Below are 12316 nucleotides of genomic sequence, written 5' to 3'. Positions count from 1 at the left end.
ACTGCAGCACTATTCACAATAGCCAAGATATGGAATTAACATAAAAGTCCATCAACAGATGAATGGATAAAGAAAATGTGGTGTATATACACAACGGAATACCATTCAGCCATAAAAATAATGAAATCTTGCCATTTGCAGCAACATAGACGGAACTGGAGGTCATTATGTTAAGTGAAATAAGCCAGGCACAGAAAGACAAATATCCTGTGTTCTCACTCATATGTGGGAGCTAAAACAGTGGATTTCACAGAGGTAGAGAGTAGAATGATAGGTATCAGAGGCTGGGAAGGGCTGGGGTGGGATGAAGAGAGTCTGGTTAATGGGTACAAATATATGGTTAGATTGAAGGAATAAGTTCTGCTGTTCAATAGCACAGTAAGATGGCTATAGTTAACAATATATATTTTATATTTCAAAATAGCTAGAAGACAAGATTTGAAATGCTCCCAACGCAAAGAAATGATAAATGTTCAAGGTTATAAATATCCTAAAGACCCTGATTTGATCAAAATATCATATCACATGTACCCCATAAATATATATAATTATTATGTATCAATCAGAAACATTTTTGAAAAGATAGTTGGAAGAGAGGATTTTACATGTTACCACAAAGAAAGGATAAATGTTTAAAGTTATATGGAAATGCTAACTACCCTGATTTGATCAGTATACAATGTATATATATACATTGAAACATTGCACTGAATCTGTGAAATATGTAAAACTATTATATATCAATTATAAATAAAATAAAAGTAAAAAAAAAACCAAAACCTTCGAATAGGTTCTTATTACAACTGAGTATCAAAGCCAGGGGGAAAACTAATTCCAGAGGAAATAGTTTCTGCTCACAATGCAGAGGAAGTCAAAGGGAAATGCCCAAAGTGAAGAGTCGACACTGTATGTAATTTTAAATACCTCTTTTATGCTACAGGGCTAGTATCTCATCCTCCTACATTCACAACAGCTGAGGAATGCAAGGTGTCACCACGGACAGGAAATCTCATCTCATAAATTTAAAAGCAGGTGATTCAGAGGGTGATGTGCATGCTGTCAAATGTTTTCTTAATGAAAGGACAATTTAAAATGTTGTAAAAAATTTGGAGTTTTCCTAGTAAATCAAATATTTTACATGTCACAAAAACTCAACAAGTTAGGCCGGGCACGGTGGCTCACGCCTGTAATCCTAGCACTCTGGGAGGCCGAGGTGGGTGGATCGCTCGAGGTCAGGAGTTCGAGACCAGCCTGAGCAAGAGCGAGACCCAGTCTCTACTAAAAATAGAAACAAATTAGCTGGCCAACTAAAATATATATAGAAAAAATTAGCCGGGCATGGTGGCGCATGCCTGTAGTCCCAGCTACTGGGGAGGCTGAGGCAGTAGGATCGCTTAAGCCCAGGAGTTTGAGGTTGCTGTGAGCTAGGCTGACGCCACGGCACTCACTCTAGCCCGGGCAACAGAGTGAGACTCTGTCTCAAAAAAAAAAAAAAAAAAAAATTCAACAAGTCACAGGGGCAGAAAAACTTAAAACTAAAAACAAGAAGCCACCTGCTATATAAGGGTAAGCAGTGATTAGAGAATAAAGGCTCTCATACTAAGCCATGGAAAAACACGAGTATTTACAAAAGATGTATTTTTAGGGTTTGGGCATCACAAGAGAGTCTCTGCAAATCATCAGCGTAGTCTTGTCTGGAATTCCTTCCCTGCCCGCCGTCTCTCACACACTCGGGGCTGGGACTCCCAGGCGTCAGCTTCCGCACGCAGAGTTCTTATTCTTGCCGTCATCAGTTCTGACCTGCACTGTTTTACACATGCGGGGGCGGGTGGCAATCGTGACTCAGCACATGAGCAGAGTGACTATTATTTCCAGCGGTGGGACCGAACACGCCACCTCCAGGGTTTCACATCCCAGACCACCTAAGGACCATGGGCAGAAGGAAGGAATAGGAGTCCTAGCTGTTGTCCAAACACCTTCTGGAAACACCAGCAAGGTTTACAAAACTTGCAGAACAGAAGTTGGCAGTTGGAAGCACACCCCGGCGACACCACGGAGCCCTCTTTGGGAAAATGTCCCAGGAGCAGTTTTCCTCGCAGTGATGCTGTGTGGAAAAACAGACACCAAGGACTCTGAGTTCGCTGCCTTCAAGCCCCACGTGGTCCCGACTCCACAGCTGTAAATAAATCCTCCCCACGTTACCCTATTCTGAGCGTGCCCGCTGTTCCCGGTGGCACCCTGCCTACTACAGTGAAGAACCTGGAGGTGGGCAGCGCACCCTGCAGACCCTGGTGGGAGAGTGCTTGGCAGCGTCAAGGAGCGACAAGGAGCGGTGTGGCCGAGGAGCGAGCAGGCAGCACTGCATGCATAGAGGCCAGACACGGCGACACGTGGGCCCCACTCCAGCGGTGAGCTCCGCGGGAGCATTTTGAGCAGAGGAGCAACGTGGTCTGGCTCACGCTGAGCTGGACCCGGAAGGAGGAGACCGAAGGGGGCGTGCAAGGAGGGCAGCGGCTGCAGGGTTAGCGCAGGGGGCCCGCCTACAATGGGGGGCTCAGACCAGCTGACAGCCGTGGGAGCCGAGGGCAGTGGTGGAATTCAGCAAAGATTTTAAAGATGAAAGGACCTGGGATGGTGACAAAGTGAGACATCAAGGATGGTTGCTAGAAGTTTGGTCTGAGCCCGCTGAAGCATGGAATTACCCTTTATGGAGAAGCAGAGAGTGTGGAAGAGTCTGTATCAAGAGTTCAATTTGCCAGATGTTGAGGGATTCTTCTTTGACTTCCAAGGGGAGGTGCCAGGCAGCTAGCTGGAGACACAATTTGGAGTCCCTGGCAGAGGTCGTGGCGGCAGGTACACATCTAGGGGCACACATTCAGGTGTCCGTGGTGCGTACGCACAGTACTTAAAGCTGTGGGACTAGGAGATCATCAAGGCAGGGAATACAGACAGCAAAGAGCGGAGGCCCAGCACAGAGCCCTGGGGCGCTCCACACCTTACATTACGGCCCCTCGTGCACATCGACATGAAGACCCAGGAGTAGGCCAGGCTTTCCTGGCTCACCTCGAGGTGGCGGGTGGGCTGGCGGGCGAGGAGGAACCTGCGGAGCTCCTGCGGGGGCAGCGCAGTCCCGCTGCTGTTGGCGGTGCGCCAGGCTGGGTGGGTGTCTCCCCCGCTCTGCTTGCGACATGGAAAAGGCCGCCCGGCCCTCTCACCCACCTGGCAGGCTTTCTGTCCCCACAACTGCCGTGACGAGCATTGCTACGTCCAATTTCCAGTGAGAAAAGGAAGTCAGGGAAGTGTGAAACAGCAGCATTTGGAAAGGAAAAAACAACAAGCTTTCCTGCCTCATCCACATTACTTAGTCTTTTCCCCAAATGTGTCCTTTCTTTCTATTTTTCAGATCTCCATCATTTCCAACTAAACTAGGAGCCACTGTGGGCAGGCCTGGGTCTTACTCCCCGGCCTCTGTCACAGGCCCAAAACACAGCTCCTACCCAGTAAATACTTGGTGAATGAACTGAAATTTGTACCAGGTTTCTCTCTTCTTTGCATTCAATCTTATTTTATGAAAACAGATTCCTTTTCAGGACTTTCTACCTTTACTATTGCCGCATAATGCCTAACTCATTATCTTATGTTGACGTTCCTTCTCCGGGGAGAGGGAAGGAAGGAAAGAAAAGAAAAGCTCCCACTCATTTTGTAGAACTTCAGATTTAAATCTTGTGTTTTTGCAACACCTCAATCTCAGTCGAGGTGCCTCAGCAGAAAGAACGCATGCGTAATAAAGCACTACTTTAAAAATGGGTATTAGTCTGGCCTTCCTCAGCGGCATTTCTTGTTCTGTCAGCAATGAAATATTTATTCCTGAGAAGTTTCCTCTCCGCAAATAATCCCCATGAGAAGCAGCGTGATACTAGTCATTTGCTTCCCAAGAATATGGGTGTGTTGCCAAATTCTTGAAAACTGGCTGGGTGAGCCGATGATGTCACATGCAAATGCTGTCTTAAAGAAAGAAGCTGTTCACGGAGAACGCGCGCCTGGGTGTGTGCATTTATGAAACAGTTCCGTGCAGCAGTACAAAGAATTGCTTGCCACTTCTTGGAGGTTCTCCACAATTCTCAGTTTTATTTATTTATAAAGAGCACTGCCATTTATATTGGGGAGCCCCTCTGCAGGAACTCCACCGTTACAGCCTAGGATTGGTTACCTATAAGGTTTCACTCCAATTTCCTTCCTCTTCGAGGCTCCCCCACCACAGCTACCCCCACAGCAGTTCTGAGCACTTCTCCCCCTCCCCCACCGCTTGAACCCATCCAGTGGGTAACAGTTAAGTGTTTCTACCAGTTTTGGAAGGTAAACCCTGATTTATGGGACTAAATTAGCTCATGTACAACTGAATTTTTTTTATGCGATGTTCAGTTAAAGATTTCAGTAATTTGTGACATCAGCTAGGATTAAAGCCGAATCTCTAAGTGGTAATGAAGCCAAAGAAAGAAATGAAAAACCAGAATCCAAAGAATATTCTAGATCCAAAAAATGTCAGGATTTAATACAGTATATGCTAGTGGTGATATTTTAAATCATTTGAGAAAAGATACATCATTCTCCAAAGTGGTCCTGGAACAATTGCCTGGACATTTTTGGGGAAAGGAAGCTGTAGCATTAAGTACATGGACTGTGACATTAGACTGCATAGGGTCAAATCTCTACTCTAGTACGTCATAACTATATGGCCAAGGACAAGAATAAAAAAAATCTACCTCATAACATTGGCATGAGGATTAAATGGGATTATGAGAATGTACACACAGTAAATCCAATTAATGTTAATTGTATCATTATTGCTACTAGTTTACTGCCTTCAGCAAAATAAATTCCAGATGAACAAACATATCAATGCAAGAAATAAAACCATTAAAAGTACTAAAATAAAGCATGGGTGAGTATTTGTATAATGTGTCAGGCATGATATAAAACACAGAAGCAATAAAGACAAAGAGAGCTACACTGATTACATAAATATTTAAAAATGTTAGCACTATAACTGGAAATAATAGTTTCAGTATATATTGCAAAGAGCTACTATCCCTAATATAAAAAGAGCTCTTAGAAATAAGTTTTTAAAAAGGCAAAACACTCTGTAGAAAAACATGACTATGTAATTCATGAAAAGAAGGAAGTACAAATTCCCAAAAAAAGAATAAAGAAAAACTTAGCAATATCAGTAAGAATTAAAGACATGCAGGCACAGCATGGTGGCTCGTGTCTGTAATCCTAGCATTTTGGGAGTGTAACTGTCTCCATAAGCAAGAACACATTTTTTATAGTTTCTTCTTTTTTGTAGTTCTGTTGTTTCAAGTTCCCAGGCCAGTAAGATTTGCTGACCAGAACTTTGTAACTTTCTGACACATTCCCTTTTGAGTTTCTTTCCCAGAAAGGGCAGAGCTTCCTTGCAGCCACAAGATAACTGCAAAGCCTTACACCACCTGTTTGTCTGGAGAAGACAAGATAAGTGACACCCTACCACAGATTGTGCCCAAGGACCGGCTGAGCAACCTACTCCCCGTATCCTGCCTGTGCACAGAGCTGAAAGAATGACCAATATTAACCTCTAGCTCATTATACTACTAAAATTCCCACCCTGAGAGGGACCTATCCACCATTTTTTTATCATGGGATGTTATGTGCTAGCATGATTTCTCACTGTGCTTGTGTGTCCTTGCACTCCACCCCAAACATGTAATGATGCTCACTCCCCTCATGCATTATTCATTTCACCTCCAGACAAACCCCTGACCCTGTTGGTTGGGGAGGCAGATTTGAGACAGTTCATTCTTCCCACCTCCCAGTTGACATGTCCTCTACAATAAATCTTTTCTTCCTTGACAATCCTCATTGTCTCAGTAATCAGCTTTCTGTGCTGTGAGCAATAGAGAACCCCCATTGTGGGTTGACTAACAGGAGGCCAAGGCAGGAGGATTGCTTGAGGCCAGGAGTTCAAGATCAGCCTGAGCAAGAGTGAGGCCCTGTCTCTACAAAAATTAGAAAAATTAGCCGGGTATGTTGGCATGTGCCTGTTAGTTCCAGCTACTTGGGAGGCTGAGGCAGGAGGATCGCTTGAGGTTGCAGTGAGCTATGATGATGCCACTGCACTCTACCGTGGGCAACAGAGTGAGACTCTGTTTCAAAAAAAAAAAAGACATGCAAATTAAACCTGTAGTTGTGTATATCTGTATATGTGTGTCTGTGTAGTGTCCAATTGGCAAAGCTTAAAATAGTCTCGGTACCTCACACTGGTAAGAGTTTACATAAATAGGCATTGTCACTCACTAATGATCAGAGGGTACAACTTTATAAAGGTCAGTTTGGCCACATCTACTAAAATTTTATATGCCTTTCCTTTGACCCAGAAATAATTCTATAATTCTATTTCTGAAATTTTATCCTATAGTGTAAAGATATATATATTTAAAGACTTTTTGTTGTAGCATTGTATATATTGAGAGAAAAAATTTAAAACAATCCAAGATTCCATCAAAAGGAACTGAAAAATACAATTACTGTTCATTTCTACAAAGGAATACTATGCAACTGTTAAAAAGAATGAACTAGATCCATGTGTTGACATGGAAGAATGTTCTAAAATATCTAATAAAAAAGCAAGTTTCAGAATAGTGTGAGCACAAGAACATCTCTGGAAGAGAAGTGTGGCAGCTGTGCCACTCAGAGCTCCCTTCGAGAGAGCACAAATGACTGACAGCCTCTGGCCACTGCCCAGCAGAATGGATCTGCTGCTCATTCACACCCCCAGGCTGCTCAGCCAATGATCAAGCCAAACCTTTTCACCTGACATGGGACATCTGTAATGGGCAATGTTGATCAGGATCTACCTCTCGGCCTAGCCAAAACTTTCTCAGAATTGCACTGTAGCTAGAAGCAACTCCTTGCCACCTTTCCTCTCTCTATGCCCTTTCACAGGTGTCAGACCGGCAGAGGGTCTGAAGGCTCTCTCTGCCTTCTCCTGCCCCCTTTCCCCTCTATCCCTCCCTAATGCTTCCCCCAGCAAACTTCTTACACATCTATATCTGTCTTGCTGTCTTCTACTTGAAGGATCTATACTGGCCGCAAAAGACACACCCACCTACTAACAGCTGCAAATTTATATCTGGCACAGAAGGAGGGAGGTGAGCAGGATGAGGGAAACTGTGGATAATTCCTTTCAAGTTATGTAATTCTGTAACATAAAGCATTCTTTAAAATACGTGTGTGTGTGTGTGTGTGTGTGTGTGTGCATGTTTTAAATATATTGGGTTCAGTCTTATGCAAGTAGTGCCAATTCCATCATTCCCATACTTGAACCATAAACTCCAACAGGATTAAACTAGTTGACAGTGTTCTACAATTCACATTCAACCCATGGCTATTGAACAGACCTGAAAAAGTATTTTTTAGGTAATGGATCAGCCTAGGAGGGTGTTTCTGTACAAAAATACGTGACCTCTTAGCTTTTGAGAGAGTGCAATACTTTAATAATGCATTTCCAAATACAAAAAGTAACCAGTATCCTGGGTAGAAAAACATACTGCCATCCCTTTCTAATAGATGAGCACACTGAGGTGTATATATATGAAGTTAACGTGCTCAAAATCCCCCCACTGGGAAGACTGGGAGTACAGAAAGCTGTCCAAGAGATAACACGATGTGTGAAAAATTTACTCACAAGAAAGGATAGCTTCAGTTGATTTACATCTTCTCAAAAGTTGGCACACACACAAACAGTGGAACCTCATTCCCTGTCTTCCAAGAGTTGTTTTTGTCTTATATTTTTCCAAGTTTCCCTTATGTCTTACCTCTTCTATTTGCTAAACCACTTGCAATTGTGACTTTTCTTTCACTTGACTTTAGATTTCATTCTCAGACTGGATTTAGGTGACTGTCTTCATCTTAAGTCAACAGTTTTAAATAATCTAGATAGTAAATTGCCTCAATGATTTCAGATCTAAGAATAGAACTAGGTGTTACATTTAGTGCTCTCACTAACCTTTCTTTAAACACACACACACACACACACACAAAACAAGGGAAGGAAGGAAAAAAGGGAGGGAGGAAGGAAGGGAGGAAGGGAAGAGAGAATGAAGAGAGGGAATCAACTATAATTCACTTCTTTAACATTTAATTTTAAAAGAAAGCGATTTATAAATCCTGTCAATCACATTTATTACAAATAGGAAATACTACCACTAGCAATATAATTTAAAATAACAGTGAAAAACTGTATACTCAAAGTGCGGACAAAGGACTATCAGTATTGATATTACTTATCAATAGTGGCTTATCAGAAATGCAAAATCTCAGGCCACAACACAGACCTATTAAATAAAAATCTTCATTTAAAAAAGATCCCCAGGTGATTCATATCCACATTGAAGTTTGAGAAGCACTACTATATTTAATATTTATTACATATTTTTATCTCCTAGGATACCATCAATAAATATATAAAGATAAATAATATATATAAAGATATTAAATCATAGTAGTAATCAACAAAATGCAAATTAAAATGTTATATTGAGTTCCACTCATTTACCAGATTTGAAAATTAAAAAAAAAGATAACAGCTGGTGTTAAGAAGGATGAGGGGAAACAGATTCCCATGCACTGAGTTTACATTAGTACATGGGGGGGATGGGGTGGTAAAATTTGGAGGGTTGATCTATCAAGTGGAAAAATGGGCAATTTTGACTCAAGAATACCTCTCCTGGTATTCTACTCCACAGAAATACTCCACACTGGAGCACAATGATGAATATGCAATCTTTCCTGAGGCAATGTTGCTAATGCTAAATAATTTTAAACAACCCAAATGTCCATCAATAAAGGAAAGGATGGATAAATTATATTACATTTTTACTTTGGAATAACATGTAGCCATTAACAAAAGAGGTATGTACAGACATGGAAAGATCTCTTAGACTTGGAAAGTGAAAAAGCAAGCTGCACAATAATTAGTAAGATCTCATTTACATATTTTAAAATATATGTACATACATATAATACAAATCTATAAAAAAGAAAAAAACCTTCTCTCTTCTGAGTGGGAGTAAGGTGATGATGGTACTCCTAAATTTCATTCCAAATACCTTTATATTGTTTCAATGAGAATGTATTTAGTTATAACGTTTATTATTATTATTATTGCTGTTTTGAGATAGGGTCTCTTTCTTTGTTGCCTGGGCTAAAGTGCAGTGGCATCATCAGAGTTCACTGCAGCCTCAAACTCCCAGGCTCAAGTGATCCTCCTGTCTCAGCATCCCGAGTACCTGGGACTACAGGTGCACACCAACATGCCCAGCTAATTTTTTCTGTTTTTTTGTGGAGACAAGGATCTCGCCTTGTTGCTCAGGCTGGTCTTGAACTCCTGGCTTCGAGTGATCCTCCTGCCTCAGTCTCCCAAAGTGCCAGGATTACAGTCACGGGTCACCATCCCCGGCCATAACTTGTATTATTTTTAGAACACAAAAATAAGATACAATCTGAAGTAAATAAATGCTGAGGAACTAAAATGTGGAACTAAAATGAAGAGAGAAGGAAGGCTGTGAAGCCAAGGACACAGCCATTGGAATAGAAGCTCTCACGTTATGTATTAATAGCTACAAGGAAGCCTGCCTGGAGGAGGGGGTTTCTATAGCAAGGCCATGATAATCTGTTTGTTTTGTTTTTTCCCATTTTACATATTTTTTTAAACCAAGAAGGACTTCGTCCCTCAGGGAAAGGAGGGCCAAGGCTCACTGTTCCTGTAAATGACCGAGACAACATTCACTAAGTTTTCCTTCTACTGTAGCCAACAAACGCCCCAGCCCAGTTCCGCAAGGAAAACATACTCTCTCCTCTTGTCAAATACAGTATCACTGATTCCTCTTTCAAAATCATAATAGTTTTCCTGACTTGGTTCCTTTCTCAGGACAAAAGGGTTACAAAAACATTAGAGATCTGGAAACACCCTGTGTGTCCCGGTACATGTTCCTGTTCTGCTCAGGTTAAAAAAAAAAGGCTAAAGGGAAGAAGACCAAGTGTGTAAGTGTTCTTCCCAATGTGGCTGGAGTCCCTGCTGACCACCCAAGATCAGCCTTTTTCCTCAAAGCTGCCTTTGATACAAAAGGCTTAGACACATTTGTTGGGACAACGAGGTAGAACTGAGGCCCAGATGTAAGTTACAAGGAGACAAATTACAGCTGAGAATTAGCTCTGTCCAGCAATAAAATGTTAGCTGGTGAGTTTCCTGCCACTGGAAGCATTCTAACAGTACTGAATGCTTCCAGGGGAGATGCCAAACTGAGAGCACTCCCTGAAGATTCTGAGTAGGTAGCTCCAGGAATGATTCTCAGACACAGCTGAGTTTGGAAACCCTTGGCCACTATGACTGTTTGAGGCCCTTCAACCTCAGGGTCTCTGAGTACATTTTAAAGCAGCCCCAGACAGAGACAAAGCAGGACAATAATGAAACACCACCCCCAAGGCACACTCCAAAAACACTCCTAGAGTTTGAGGTATAGCGCAATGGTTATGAGCAGACTGCGAAGCCAAATCCTGACACTGCCACCTGCTAGCTATGAGTCCATAGACAAGTTATTAAACCTCTCTGGGCCTCATTGACAAGAATGACAAAACTAGCACCTGCCTCATTAGTGAAGCTTAAATGAGCTAATTTACGTAAAGTGCTTAGCATAGTCCATAGCAAGGATGAACCATCATTATTTTGCAGATATACTGAGGCTGAGAGACCATAAGTAATTTGACCAAGTTCCAAAGTCAGTTTTAGACTTGGGAATAAGACCCCAAATTTCTTTCTCCTCTACCAGAATTCCTTCTAGCTCAAATTAAATACCCCACATTCAATTCTATCTTCTCCTCTGCCTACATAGACCCCCACGTCTACTTCTCTGGAGTAGAACAGTTTGTTCAGAAAGTGTTTTCAAGGCAGATCTGTAAGCAAGCCCCTCTCTCAGCCACACCTAGCATTGTCCCTCCGGCCAGGCCGCAGGCGGGATGGACCGGCGGATGCAGGGGTGGGTGGACGAAGGCTGATCAAGGACTATCAGGAAAAAATACCATTATCAGGGGAAAGGCCCCGGCCTGGGAGACCTGGGCTCTGATTTCAGCGCCCGCACAGCTAGCTGTATGGCTTTGGACGAGTCACTGAACCCCTCCGTGCCTAGACTTCTTGTCTATAAAAGGGTGTGTTTGGGGGGTGGGGTGCTACTTCCATTCCAGTGGCTGGGGAAGAAGGTAAGCGCCCCTGACACTACCGCAGACTCACCGGGCTTTCCTCTCTCCACCTGTGCGTGAGCTCCTCCCACGTCTACGTCCGAACAGGCACTGGGTGGAGAGAGGCAGGCTTCCCAGGTGGGCTCGGTCGGGTGGGAGATGAGGGTGGGAGGGGGACAGCTGCGAACAGCGATGGACTCCCACACCGTGTGCTGGGAGAGAGGCAAAAGCGGATCAAATGGGAATTTTACCTCCCCTGCCGCTTGAGAAAGAGGCGACGGGATGGGGACCTTCCAAGCGGGCTAGGCAATGCGGGCGACCCGGCAGGGTGCGCTCCTGAGGAATTGATCTTGCAGTGCTACCCACCAGGTAGGCGGGCGAGCGGCGAGGACCCCAGGGGCCCCGTCCCCGCGCAGATGGCAGTCGCAGCCGAGCAGGGGGTCAGGCGGCCGCGTCCCGCGGGAAGGGCTGGGAAGCCGTGCGAGTCCCCGCGCGCCGCCCGTCGGAAGAGTCGGCAGGGGAGGCGGGGCGGCCGCGCGGGGCCGAGTACTCACGCCGCGGGCGAGGGGCTCGCAGAGCCGGGCCGAGTCCTGGGCGGCGCGGGGGGCGCGGGCGCGGCGCGGGCGCGGACGCGGGTGTGGACGTGCAGAGGCGGCCCCGGCCGGGCTATGAATCAGCTGCGGGGCGAGCGCCGAGGGGCGGGAGTTACGGGAAAGCCACGGGGGAGGGCAGAGGGGTGAGGACTTTTGCAATTTCCCGTCTTGCTGTGCACTCTTGGCACTCCTGGGACCCACAGGAATTCGCCTCCTTTTGGTCCCGGGGTGGGGGTGGGGAGACGGACGGGACACTGGGCGAAGAGCGGCCCGGAGGCCCGGACCAGGCAGGCGGGCGGGGACCGGCGGGCAGAGGAAGTGGGAGAGGCCTGGGAGGGAAAAGTGGAAACAGAAAACTCCGCGGGCCCGTCCCGCCCGGGCCAGCGCCGCCGGGACCCGCGGCCGCACGCCGGGCTGGGGGAACCCGAGTGACCGCGTGGCCACTTGTCAGC

The 12316-nt window shown here is 44.9% G+C and overlaps 1 protein-coding gene across 5 annotated transcripts in view; it reads right to left on the bottom strand.

Moving 5' to 3' along the window:
* The window catches only part of OSMR (oncostatin M receptor), a 62176-nt gene extending 50068 nt beyond the window's left edge, over nucleotides 1-12108 (bottom strand). For 2 of the 5 annotated variants that reach the window (XM_045565770.1, XM_045565775.1), the window contains exon 1: nucleotides 11638-11819. The gene's annotated coding sequence lies outside the window, so the exon portion shown is untranslated. The other 3 variants (XM_045565772.1, XM_045565774.1, XM_045565773.1) reach the window with 3 other exon arrangements.
* Nucleotides 12109-12316: the final 208 nt, after the last annotated feature.

The sequence above is a fragment of the Lemur catta genome, chromosome 12, assembly GCF_020740605.2.
Source record: "Lemur catta isolate mLemCat1 chromosome 12, mLemCat1.pri, whole genome shotgun sequence".
NCBI classification, from domain to species: domain Eukaryota; kingdom Metazoa; phylum Chordata; class Mammalia; order Primates; family Lemuridae; genus Lemur; species Lemur catta.
This window is presented reverse-complemented; position numbering and strand designations above follow the sequence as displayed.